We start from the raw sequence: 14,596 nt of genomic DNA, 5'->3' as shown, positions 1-14,596 counted from the left end.
TGTTGTGACATGAAGAGGGCCTCTCCCCGGAGTTAGGTAACACTTTAAACATCTGGCTCTCTCTTGAACTAATACAAGTATAGTTGTGTTGAACTGTCAAACTTTGTCGTAAGGAAGTAAATAGGATTTTAAAAATACATATTTAACATCTGCTATAACTAATAACAGTTTTAACAGACACCGTAATGTCGGAAGTTTATCCCTGAGGCGTTCTTAACACACTGGAAGCCAATGTCAGGGACTTTCTGCATCTACACTCACTGAAATTCCGCCGATTTCAGCCAAGATTTTAAACAGAAGATCGAATTACTGACAGATCGAGATTTTTTTTTTTTTTTTTGCTGGTTTAGCCATGGTACAATAGAATAAAACATTTCAAATAGTGAATTCCGAAGTTTTCTCTGGTACGCTACCAACATGCACGTACGGAGAAGTCGGTCAATACCCAAGATAAGGTACTCGACTGAACTTCGAGCGAACCAGCCTGCTCGGTGCTTTTAGTAGGAGAGAAGGAACTCTGTGAGGAGCGGAAGAAGGAGGGGCAGGAAGAAAAGTGAGGAACGGAAATGAAGTTCGTGACGCCATGTGTAGCGTAGCCACACCGAAACTCAGTGGCAATTCTCACTTCACACCACGGTTCACATAATATTTCATTCATTATTGAAGATAGTTCAGCACAAATAATAATAATAATAATAATAATAATAATAATAATAATAATAATAATAATAATAATAATCCCCATGGCACTACAGCCCTTGGCCTACCAAGCGACCGCTGCTCAGCCTGAAGGCCTGCATATTACGAGGTGTCGTGTGGTCAGCACGACGAATCCTCTCGGCCGTTATTCTTGGCTTTCTAGACCGAGGCCGCTATCTCACCGTCAGATAGCTCCTCAATTCTAATCACGTAGACTGAGTGGACTTCGAACCAGCGCTCAGGTCCAGGTAAAAATCCCTGAACTAGCCGGGAATAGAACCCGGGGCCTCCAGGTAAGAGGCAGGCATGCTACTCCTACACCACGGGGCCGGCAATAATAATAATAATAATAATAATAATAATAATAATAATAATAATAATAATGAAAATCCACAGCCTGTTTCCAGTCATTCGACCGGGTCATGAATGGAATGAAAGAAACCCCATCTAGCGGCGAGGATAGCAATTGTGCCGGCTGCCGAAGCCTGTCGCACTCTTCTCGGGAATGATTAATGAATGACAGATGAAATGAAATGATATTGGAGAGTGTTGCTGGAATGAAATATGACAGGGAAAACCGGAGTACCCGAATAAAAACCTGCCCCGCCTCCGCTTTGTCCAGCACAAATCTCTCATGGAGTGACAGGGTTTTAAACCACGGAACCCAGCGGTAAGAGGCCGGCGCGCTGCCGCCTGAGCCACGGAGGCTAATAATAATAATAATAATAATAATAATAATAATAATAATAATAATAATAATAATAATAATAATATGCACTGCGGAATTCGTATGGTAGCATTTTCTCCTCTGCAACGCATGGAGCCTGTCTGCTGCTCCATCTCCAGCCGTCGCATACGGAGCAAGTGTGTCTGCTCCTACATTCTAGATCACGAGAAGTGATTTCTTTTACGTTATGTTTCCCGTAGCACCAACGTTGACGATGGGATAGGAAAAAGCTAGGCCTAGGAAGGAAGCGAGTGTGGCTTAAATTATTGTAACAAACCCAGTAATTTTATGGCGAGAAAATTGGAACATACATTATAGACTGTTACGCTTGTCAGCGTTCAGTCTGCAAACCTCTGTGAATTTACCAAACGTCGCCACAAACCTCTATTTGCAACCAGTGCTGTGGTCTCATTTAGTTCTATACCTCTTATCTTTAAATCGTTAGAAACTGAGTCCAACCATCGTCGTTTTGGTCTCCCTCTACTTTTCTTACCCTCCATAACAGAGCCCATTATTCTCCTAGGTAACCCATCCTCCTCCACTAGTCTCACATGACCCCACCATCGAAGACTGTTTATGCGTACAGCTTCATCCATCGAGTTCATTCCTAACTTAGCATTTATCTTCTCATTCCGAGTACCCTCCTACCATTGTTCCCACCTGTTTGTACCAGCAATCATTCTCGCTACTTTCATGACTGTTGCTTCTAACTTATGAATAAGATATCCTGAGTCCACTCAGCTTTCGCTCCCGTAAAGCAAAGTTGGTCTGAAAACAGACCGATGTAAAGATAGTTTCGTCCGGGAACTGACTTCCTTCTTACAGAATACTGTTGATCGCGACTGCGAGCTCACTGCATTAGCTTTACTCCACCTTGATTCAATCTCACTTACTACGGTATATTACCATCCTGGGAGAACACACAACCTAACTACTTAAAATTATCTACCTGTTCCAGCTTTGTATCACTAATCTGACATTCAATTCTGTTGAATTTCTTACCTACTGACATTAATTTAGTCTTCGAGAGGCTAATTTTCGTACCATACTCATTGCACCTATTTTCATGTTCCAAGATATTAAAATTATCTACCTGTTCCAGCTTTGTATCACTAATCTGACATTCAATTCTGTTGAATTTCTTACCTACTGACATTAATTTAGCCTTCGAAAGGTTAATTTTCGTACCATACTCATTGCACCTATTTTCATGTTCCAAGATATTAGACTGCAAGCTTTCGGCACAATTTGCCATTAAGACCAAGTCGTCAGCATAGGCCAGACTGCTTACTACATTTCCTCCAAAATGAATCCCTCCCTGCCACTTTATACCTTTCAGCAGATAATCCATGTATACTACGAACAGCAAAGGTGAAAGAGTACAGGCTCGTCTAACCCCTGTTAGTATCCTGAACCAAGAACTCACTCTACCATCAATTCCCACTACATCCCAATTGTCAACATAAATGCCTTTGATTGATTTTAATAATCTGCCCTTAATTCCATAGTCCCCCAGTGTCGCGAACATCTTTTCCGTCGGTACCCTGTCATATGCTTTCTCTAGATCTACGAAAAATACAACTGCCTATACTTCTCGTAACATTTTTCAATTACCTTGTGCATACTGAACATCTGATCCTGACAGCCCCTCTATGGTCTGAAACCATGGAAAAATCATATACATGGCTGCTGACTGTGGGGTTCAAACCCACTATCCCCCGAATCCAAGCTGACAGGTACGTGATCAAACCGCGTAGCCAACTCACTCGGTCACGAGAAGTAAGCGTATGCCAGTTTTGACATAGTATGCTCCAAGCAGTCTTGTTAAATACGAATTTCTCTCACCGATAATGCGATGGAATGAAATGGCGTATGGCTTTTAGTGCCGGGAGTGTCCGAGGACAAGTTCGGCTCGCCAGGTGCAGGTCTTTTGACTTGACTCCCGTAGGCGACCTGCGCGTCGTGATGAGGATGAAATGATGATGAAGACGACACATAAATCCAGCCCCCGTGACAGCGAAAACAACCAATGATTGTTAAATTCTCGACCCTGTCGGGAATCGAACCCGGGACCCCTGTGACCACAGGCCAGCACGCTAACCATTTAGCCATGGAGTCGGACGAGAATGCGAGAATTTTTCGAGATAGGAATGTGACTCATGATTGCCACAACTCAGCAAAACAATATCCAAGGAGAGACATTTTTAAATTCTTGAAATGCTGAGGAAGAGTAGACCCTAGTAAATAAGGGCTGTCTCCAGAATGCCTGAATCATATATTTCCTCTAAGAACAAAACGAGTATACATTATTTTTTGTAACAAAGACGTGGATTTTGAGGTTACACTTCTGTAAGTTTTAATTTACCGGTTATGAGTACTGTGCGGTACTGCGGAAAGACATCAACACCGTGGGGATTACGTACCGACTCAATTCGGTGGTATTTGAAAACGCTTAGTATCAATTTATCAGTATATGGAAGTCCGGCTCCATGGTTAAATGGTCAGAGTGCTGGCTTTTGGTCACAGGGATCTCGGGTTCGATTCCCGGCAGGGTCGGGGATTTTAACCTTCATTGGTTAATTCGAATGGCTCGGGGGCCGGGTATTTGTGCTGTCCCCAACATCCCTGCAACTCACACACCACACATAACACTATCCTCCACCTCAACACCACGCAGTTACCTACACATGGCAGATGCTGTCCACCCTCATCGGAGGGTCTGCCTTACAAGGGCTGAACCCGGCTAGAAATAGTCGCACGAAATTAAAAAAAAAAAAAACTACCTCAGTGGTGCAATCGGTCAATCGTCCATTCAAGGCAGCGGTTTCGATCCATGGGTTCCACGAGAGGGGAGAGGGGGTGAACTTGCACCCCTCTACTTCATGAAAAAAGGTGGCTGAAGAGGAAAATTCCGCAAGATAAATAGTTTGTGCAATGCAAAATATAGTGTAAGCCTATTCAATAGAATATAAATTAAATAAAAAATGCAATACTAATGAATCTATACAGTAGAACTTTGCATCAAGTTTTATTCCACAGAACAGCAGTCACGTGTCACTCGCTCAACGTCTCGAATATCATTAATTTTACACAACGAGCAAGCATGTGACAATAATGGGCGATTAACCCTTGTTATTGACTTCCTAGTAGTGGCGTACACATATTCGTAAATACACTAAATAAAATACGAACCCTAATTGCAACGATACGTTCGTTTAATGATGACGTTCATTTAAATTTATCTTTTACATCCATTATTAACATAAAAACTATATTTAACCATAAACCAAGAAAACCGGTCGCTTTTACTTTAGATTAACATCTATAATTATAAAAGGAAGTGTCTGTCTGTCTATCTGTCTGTCTGTCTGTCTGTCTGTCTGTGTTCATGTGTGCGATGCCCAGCCAAATCCACGGCAAACAAAGATCTAAAATGTTTGTCATAGGTGGGCACAGGTTTTCACCTAAGACGAATGGCTGTGTCTGAGAGCAATTTTTGCACCAAGACATGAAGCTGTCAACGTCATCAACAAGCAACACTCACAAGAATTATCCGGTTTCCTATAAATTGAAAAGTCTATCGACACGGCATGTCATACACATGAGGCTGTCAACTACACGACAGAGATTTTGAACAATTTGGAGTCACCTGGAGTACCCTCAAACATCTTGGGGTGGACGATTGTGGCACCGATTATCCTTCTCAGGAATATTAATCCTTCCCTCTGCAATGAACAAGGCTCTGAAACTGATGAATATTATTGAAGCCGCCATTATGACTGAGCATGCCGCGGGCGAAGTAGTATTCCTCGGACTGTAATTTTTCTATCCATTGAGTAGGAAGCCATTTTCGGCCCGCGACACGAGGAGCCATCAGCCCGTAATATTCGGAAGTGTTTGTGTGTATGTATGCGAAGCCCAGTCAAATCTATGACACACAGAGATCTGAAATTTTGACATAGGACAATCGCTTAAAGTTGTAGGACTCCTTCTTCGAAAACGGTGCTTTTGTCATTGTCAACTGTACGTGGATTGTTCAAGAGTTCGAAAGGCAAACACTATACACAATACAGTATTCATCTTACCTCCAAATGGAAGGACATTATTATAGTTTATTCCGAAGCTCTAAGGAAGTAATATATTTGGTATGGTTTTAATATTATTTGTACCATCCATCAATCCGGTATCTTAAGCATTGAATGTAACAATATAATAAAAATAAAATAATGTATTTCATGGAGTGTACGTCAAAAAGATGTGAGTTAATAAATATAATACCGAGCTCGATAGCTGCAGTCGCTTAAGTGCGGGCAGTATCCAGTATTCGGGAGATAGTAGGTTCGAACCCCACTGTCGGCAGCCCTGAAAATGGTTTTCTGTGGTTTCCAATTTTCACACCAGGCAAATGCTGGGGCTGTACCTTAATTAAGGCCACAGCCGCTTCCTTCCCACTCCTAGCCCTTTCCTGTCCCATCGTCGCCATAAGACCTATCTGTGTCGGTGCGACGTAAAGCAAGTAGCAAAAAAAAAAAAATATATATATATATATATATATATATATATATATAATGCTTTAATGTGGTTTTAAATACAGAGTTTAGAAACATCTAACGGTTGAATTACTAAACGCGGGCAAAGCCGCGGGCACATGCTAGTAAATAAATAAATAAATAAATAAATAAATAAATAAATAAATAAATACAATTGCAGGATGACTCAATCACGGTAACTGAAGGAAAGTGAACTCATGTCCTCATACCGAGGTGGCGCAGCTCTTTTCATCCACAGCTCTCAATGGAGGTAAGCTGCGTGTACAATTCTAACCACTTACGGGCCCTCCTGCCATTTTTAAATCTCTGGCAGTACCGGGAATCAAACCTGGGCCTCCAAGGGGGCAGCTAATAGTGCTAAGCGTTAGGCTACGGACGCGGGCAATTAATTAAAGTAAAAAAGGACATATTTTTGTGGGAAAATGCTGTAAAGCACGTCATTCTGATTTCAAAATTTAAAAAGTCCCCATTCAGCGCTCCCCCAAGAGCTCCTAGTACTACACCCCCGTGCCGGCGCCCATGTTTCGGTCCAAGCTAAGGTTGGTGTCATTCGACGGTGGTTAAATATGACATCACCGCATCGTCGGATTTCCACCATGTCAACAAAAATCTATCTCCGCATCTACCATGTCAGATTCACCATCTGAGCCACTCAGCTGGGCAAGTACAGAAGCCTACGAGCGGTCTATCCAGTTAGCATGAAGGAATAATGTTCGTTAGTGTTCATTCATTTCTTGTAATGCAATCTAAATCCATTCCATTTCGTTATGACAGTAACGCATCATTATAACGTGCCTTTATATGTATAGCAGGCAGGTTTATTGGCTTTATCTGTCTCCGAAAATGACGCCTAGCGTTAATAGGGCAGGGAGTCTTGCTAAATCAATCAATCATCAATAAGGTAAGGAAAGTCTATAGGGCCTTGCATAAAAACTACTAACCAACACAGCGAAGCTCAGAGTGACGGAAAACTTCAACTTCTTACACTATTATCTATAATGGAGCCTCCCAAACTACAGCCCGGGGGCAACTTCCGGCCTTACAAATTTTTTCTGTGGCCCTCCTGAACTAAACTTATTTTACTATAGGCCCTAATACATTTTTGAGTTTTGTTTCTAGTGGTTATACTAAACATTTTCAAGTTCAACTGAAATGGTTTTAATCACCCTGCGTGCATCATTGATAAATTTATATTTGCCTTGTAATACAAAATATGGCGCAACAACCTTGGCCTACCAAGCGACCGCTGCTCAGCCCGAAGGCCTGCATATTACAAGGTGACGCGTGGTCAGTTCAACAAATCCTCTCGGCCGTTATCCTTGACTTTCTAAACCGGGACCGCAATCTCACCGTCAGATAGCTCCTCAAGCGGAATCACGTAGGCTGAGTGGACCTCGAACCAGCTCTCATATCCAGGTAAAAATCCCTGGCCTGTCCAGGAGTCGAATCCAGGGCCTCCGGGTAAGGGGCACACACGTTGCCCTTTGTAATACCAGGTTCAAGTTGTTCAAATAACTGGTCATGTCACTAGAACTTCTGGGACCGGGCGAGTTGGCCGTGCGCGTAGAGGCGTGCGGCTGTGAGCTTGCATCCGGGAGATAGTAGGTTCGAATCCCACTATCGGCAGCCCTGAAGATGGTTTTCCGTGGTTTCCCATTTTCACACCAGGCAAATGCTGGGGCTGTACCTTAATTAAGGCCACGGCCGCTTCCTTCCAACTCCTAGGCCTTTCCTATCCCATCGTCGCTATAAGACCTATCTGTGTCGGTGCGACGTAAAGCCGCTAGCAAAAAAAAGAACTGGGAAGGACAACTAGGTGTATCCTAATAATAATCACAAACCATCTCTACCGGATAGGAGTCCTAAACTCTCCTCACTGTTCCTGTGACCGTCAAGCAATCGCTGACCTCAACCACATCTTCTCATGCCATCTTTATAATATGCAGAGGAAAAAATTAATAACAACTTTACTTTCAATCAACTTCCAACTATCACTCAGCATACAGTGCATTTTATCATTCAGCAACCAGAGGTGTATAATGCAATCGCCATATTCTTAAAAGACACCGATTTAAGACTATAAAGTTTGCCGTCCTACAACATCGGAAAAAATATGTTAACATACTACAGTTGCAGTGTTTACATTTCTTCTTTCTTCTCTCTCTCTCTCTCTCTCTCTCTCTCTCTCTCTCTCTCTCTCTCTCTCTCTCTCTGTGTGTGTGTGTGTGTGTGTGTGTGTGTGTGTGTGTGTGTGTGTGTGTGTGTGCGTATTCTGTAAGGACTCTGAACTTTTTTTTTTCAATTTACTTTACGTCGCACCGACACAGATAGGTATTATGGCGACGATGGGACAGGAAAGGGCTAGAGTGGGAAGGAAGCGTCCGTGGCATTAATTAAGGTTCATCCCCAGCATTGTTTGGTGTGAAAATGGGAAACCACGGAAAACCATCTTCAGGTCTGCCGACAGTGGGGTTCGAACCCACTATCACCCGAATATTGGATACTGGCCGCACTTAAGCGACTGCAGCTATCGAGCTCGGTGAACTATTAAAACTACGAAATCAAAGTACAATATTACGGAAGATCCATATGTGTAGTGTACATGTATTCTAAGTGTATATTTACTGTTTATATTTTGTATTCCAATGTATTTATAGCTGGCTGTTTGGTCCGGTACCTAAAGCAATAAAGGAAAGAAAATAATTATCACGCGTGATCTTCCTCCTCTAGAAAGTCGCGGATTTTTTCTTAAGAGAAAAAAATCTCGCAAAGATTTGACCACGACTTAGCGATCCTACCTCCGCATAGTAATTACGTCACCAGACATCAGCAACTTAAGTTCAAGCCACCAGTAAGTTGCGTGAGGTTTTACACCAACAGTATCAAGCTTTACAAAACTGGTTAATACACTATACAAATTAGTTTAAAAGCTTTAGCTAAAACCCCCCTCTCTTGCGATTTTGACATACCATAAAATATTACATTTCGCCCGCGACCAATCGGAGCAAGGTGATACTGGCCCTACGTGTAAAACAGTTTGGACACTGATTCGGCTAAGGGACCCGTGGTGGCAAACCCACGCTCCCAAGATGAAAGTCCCTCGGTCCCCTTTAAGACGCCTTTCACGACAGGCAGGGGATATCGTGAATGTACTCTACCCACCTCCATTTACATGTGGGTAAGCCGGATGGTAGGTGGTAGTGGTGGTGGTGGTGATTGTTGTTTTAAGAGGAAGTACAACTGGGCAAGGGCCGATTATCAGCCCACATATGAAACTTTTGGAGTAGGCGATTACGTCCACACAACGCGCAGAGTCGTTCACAGTGAGACCGACGATCTCTTTATTTAGGCCTACTTCAAGACCTTCCTTTCTCAACTCAGCAGCTACCCGGGACCTAACCGAATGATGATACGTAGTAGTAGTAGTAGTAGTAGTAGTAGTAGTAGTAGTAGTAGTAGTAGTAGTAAGCAATACAGGTATTCATGGCGAACCTCCGTTTGAAATAAAACGAAATCAGTTAAGACTATACATTCCGAATCATACTAACAAAAACCATCCATTCTTTCAGGCTGCACAAGAGAGAAAATCTCACATTAAGCAGCATGCAGATGGCGCTGGGCACATGGCAAAAGGTGAAGAAAATAATTTGCTGAAAAAACCCTAGTGACTCAGATTTCCGCGAGTTCGGCAACAACTAGCGATTTCAATGCAGGTCTTTGCAGGACATTGATTCCATGGGATACGAAGCAAAATCAGATACCCCTATTCAATAAATTTCCGGAAAAGTAATGCCAAAAATCCAACCTTAGTTCGAACTCAGGAAAAAAATGTGGATTTTGAGTATCAGAAAACACTTGCTGCTGCTAAGGAGGACATGGAAATTCCTTCATTTGGATAGGTGTCGTCAAGACAACAGATCTTGCAAAATATATGATAATCCGATAGCAACCACAGTCAATGGCTAGCCCGTTGCCTTCATTATGAACATAAGTTTAGTTATTTCCTTAGAAGTTAAGCCCCTTAAAACAACAAGCATCATCATCAGTTATTTCCTGGTGGTGTTAGAGAGAGTTATGTGGTTCTTCTGTGCACAGACGCAGCCTCCTGTATGATCTCAACCTCTTCTCTTCTCTTCTGAAAACACTCGTTTTCTACCCTGCGCTGAAACATATTACCTGTTTAGCCTTTGCTTTTCGCCGGATCTCAGAGAGCACAAGGAATATATTTTCGCAAGTCAGTTCCCTGATCACCGATATGAAGAAAACTTTCTGCAACTCTCATTGCATACGTCAAGGAAAATCTTCCGTGAACGACTCTTCCTCCTGAATCTATTCTAATCCACTGAGGCATCTGGATAGAGGCAGCGCTATATTATGCAGAGCAATGGAGATGATTTTGCTGCTATGATAAAAGAGCTCCCTGCTGAGTGAGAGTACCGAGGTAACTTAAGTGAAAGTACAGCTTGTGTCTTATCTTCGAAGAAAACTGTTGATAAATCAAACAATAAAACGAGATTGTGTGTACATTAAGGCTTTTGTCTTTCATTCTTGTCCTTAACACTAGTGAATCTGGAATGCAAAGGAAAACCTTTGTCGGAGCAGGTGTTAGTGGTGCAAGAAATCGAAGTGAAAAATTAATGCTCCTAAGGGAGAAATCCGGGACAACATAAATAAAATAAAATAAATAAATAAATAAATAAATAAATAAATAAATAAATAAATAAATAAATAAATAAATAAATGGAATAAGCAAGTGCTATAAATTATCAAAGGAAATATTCGATACATTTCCAAGTTCTTTGAAAACATTTAAGAAAAAGTTAGGTAAATAACAGACAGGAAATCTGCCACCAGGACGACAGCCCTAAATGCAGACGATTGATTGATTGATTGATTGATTGATTGATTGATTGATTGATTGATTGAAAGTGCAAGTGGGAGAGAGAAATTTGAAAAATCGCAGGCTGTAATGGGTCGTGTGGTAAATGTTTTGATGGAGGAAAGTTTCTTATAGTTACATTCATAAATAATTTCCCTTATAATTAACAGTGTCTAATTTAATCATTTTTGCGACATATTTAAGGTGCCGTCCGCCTCTGTGGTGTAGTGGTTAGCGTGATTAGCTGCCACCCCCGGAGGTCCGGGTTCGATTCCCGGCTCTGCCACGAAATTTGAAAAGTGGTACGAGGGCTGGAACGGGGTCCACTCAGCCTCGGGAGGTCAACTGAGTAGAGGTGGGTTCGATTCCCACCTCAGCCATCCTGGAAGTGGTTTTCCGTGGTTTCTCACTTCTCCAGGCAAATGCCGGAATGGTACTAGTTTAAGGCCACGGCCGCTTCCTTCCCACTTCCTTGTCTATCCCTTCCTAAGTTCCCATCCCCCCACAAGGCCCCTGTTCAGCATAGCAGGTGAGGCCGCCTGGGCGAGGTACTGGTCATCCTCCCCAGTTGTAACCTCAGACCAAGAGTCTGAAGCTCCAGGACACTGCCCTTGAGGCGGTAGAGGTGGGATCCCTCGCTGAGTCCGAGGGAAAAACCGAACCTGGAGGGTAAACAGATTACGATACGACGATTTAAGGTGCCGAAAAGTATCTTTTTAATGTCTACAATTAAAAACTAGTGCCTAATTTAATTATTCTGTGAGCTATTTTAGGTGCCTCAAACTACACTTTTTCATGCCTCATATTCAGAGGTCTAGTAACAGCACACCTCTGGCTCAATGAGGAAAACAACAGGAAACTGTATTATTCCTCATTTTTCTAGAACGCTTCTTCAGTAATGCCGTAGCTATCTGTAACAGCTTATGGTGGAGCTGTTCGGGTTCTAATCAGCCCTCGGGCTGAACACTTGAAAAATACACGAACTTTTTTTACAACTTGCTTTATGTCGCACCGACACAGATAGGTCTTATGGCGACGATGTGATGGGGAAGGCCTAGGAATGAGAAGGAATCGGTCGTGGCTTTAAGGTACAGCCCCAGCATTTGCCTGATGTGAAAATGGGAAACCACGGAAAACCATTTTCAGGGCTGCTGACAGTGGGGCTCGAACCCACTAACTCCCGGACGCAAGCTCACAGCTGCGCGCTCCTAACCGCACAGCCAACTCGCACGGTACATACATTCTCTGTCTCACGTGACTTAATGAAAAGTGGTGGTAAATTATGAATGATAACTAAGATGGTAGACTAGAGGTCGTTAAAGTTTCACGATCTAATAAATAGCACAATCCTCGGAGAAATCAGTCTCGCAACACGAATTTGGAACAAAGCTTTGTATTATTAAATGGCATGGGTTGATGTTTCGACGCACAGTTTAAGGACGGAGCTGTTTTGAACAAATAACCTGATAGCCATTCAAGATGGGAACACGCTGGAACACATCATTTGGGCACGTATTTTCTGTAGAAAAATATACAAACTTTCAAGAGAAAAATGACTGGTCAGTTCGAAAGATGCTACAATGGTCCTCTTCACGCTCTGCTTACTGAAGCACTCCGCCTGCTAAGCCTGACGGACGACACTGCAGAGAAAAGCAATGAATATTGTTTAACCATTAACTCTTGGCTCATGCCAACTTACTATATCCTTACTACTTTAGCAACCAAGACCATACAACTTACATTAGATTGCTATATTTTAAGAGAAGCCTAGTTTGTCATGAAAGATATTTTCGTCTACTAACGAACATAGGGAGGGAAAATAATTCGTATTCAAACCCAGAGAGAACGACTTCATTTTTAATTCTTTAGTTTTATATTGACCTAGAATTGTCACTATTGCTCAACGCGTCACCAGATGTTTCTGAGACGTCATTATCTCTATCAGTAAGGAATTAGATCTTTTTTCTTTCTCGAGATTACGAGAATCTCATTTACTAGCATGTATTATTATTTTTATTATTATTATTATTATTATTATTATTATTATTATTATTATTATTATTATTATTATTATTATTATTATTATTTACCAACGTTCTGACGCAACTTAAGGATCGAAGATTAAACATGGCCTTTCTATGAACAAGATTTTATAAAAGCAACGAGAACATTCGAGAAATTACCTTCGGATAACAAGGTCCATAAATGCATCAGTACCGGGCAAGTAGGCCGTGCGGTTAGAGTCGCACAGCTGTGAGCTTGCATCCGGGAGATAGTGGATTCGAATTCCACTGTCGGCAACCCTGAAGATGGTTTTTCGTGGTTTCCCCATTTTCACATCAGGCAAATGCTGGGGCTGTACCTTAATTACAGTAAGGCCACGGCCGCTTCCTTCCCACTCCTAGGTCTTCCCTATCCCATCGTCACCATAAGACATGTGGTGAGACGTAAAGCAAATAGACAAAAAAAAAAAATATGCACAGTGTTACACGCGTGAACGTAAAATTAATTTGATTAAGTAAATTCTTAATTTACAGAATTTAATACAGTACATAGTCACGGTATTACATCTCCGATAAAAATTATAACAAAGGACTTTGATGATTAGAGGCCGATAAAGATCAAGGATGTCTTACGGAATTAGATGCAGGTGAAGAAAAGGAATGATTCATACACACTGCTGAAGAGAATGAGGATACGAACGCTACACACAGCCAAGCTGGTATTGCCGTCGGTACACTTTTGTCTTTCAAGGACGATCGTGATGATTTTTTATAAACAGATATTTCCATGAGAAATTCGCGACATAAAATCAGAAACAGTTTTTAAAAGTCCCGGTCCTTGGCTGGATGGTCAGCGTAGTGGCCTTCGGTTCGGAAGACCCCCGGCTCCATTCCCAGTCGGGTCGGGGATTTTAACTTCGTCTGGTTAATTTCTCTGGTTCGGGGGCTGAGTGTTTGTGTGCGTCTTAAATGTATAAGTTCAACTGATAATCAATACGCTCTGCATAATAGATATTGTCGAAATAAAGTATCTAGTCGGTACAGGTTTGAAATTTTATTGCTAACATTTTATTTCTCAATTACCGGGCGAGTTGGCCGTGCGGCTAAGGCCGCTCGGCTGTGAGCTTGCATCCGGGAGATAGTGGGTTCGAACCGCACTGTCGGCAGCCCTGAAGATGGTTTTCCGTGGTTTCCCATTTTCACACCAGGCAAATGATGGGGTTGTACCTTAATTAAGGCCCGGGGCCGCTTTCTTCCCACTCCTTGGCCTTTCTTATCTCACCGTCGCCATAAGAAACAGTTTTTAAAAGTCCCGGTCCTTGGCTGGATGGTCAGCGTAGTGGCCTTCGGTTCGGAAGACCCCCGGCTCCATTCCCAGTCGGGTCGCGGATTTTAACTTCGTCTTTGTTGGCCTTTCGACGCTTGATATTGGTGATTTTGGACTTCTGACAAGTCGCTCTATTCTCTTGAATAAATGAAAATCCTCAGCCTGTTTCCAGTCATTCGACCGGATCAGGAATGGGATGAATGAGGCCCCCATCTAGCGGCGAGAATAGGAATTATCCTGGCTGCCGAAGTCTGTCACACTCCTCTGACTGACAGGTAAAATGATAAAAGAGAGTGTCGCTGCAATGAAAGATGACTGGGAAAACCGGAGTACCCAGAGAAAACCCTACCCCGCCTCCGCTTTGTCCAGTACAAATCTCACATGGAGTGACCGGGATTTGAAGCACGGAAT

General features: G+C 42.4%; 1 protein-coding gene across 1 annotated transcript in view; it reads right to left on the bottom strand.

The window, feature by feature from the left end:
* The window catches only part of Phm (Peptidylglycine-alpha-hydroxylating monooxygenase), a 107,372-nt gene that overhangs the window by 67,831 nt on the left and 24,945 nt on the right, over positions 1 to 14,596 (bottom strand). The gene's annotated exons all lie outside the window — the stretch shown is intronic.

Source organism: Anabrus simplex, chromosome 1, assembly GCF_040414725.1.
Source record: "Anabrus simplex isolate iqAnaSimp1 chromosome 1, ASM4041472v1, whole genome shotgun sequence".
NCBI classification, from domain to species: domain Eukaryota; kingdom Metazoa; phylum Arthropoda; class Insecta; order Orthoptera; family Tettigoniidae; genus Anabrus; species Anabrus simplex.
This window is presented reverse-complemented; position numbering and strand designations above follow the sequence as displayed.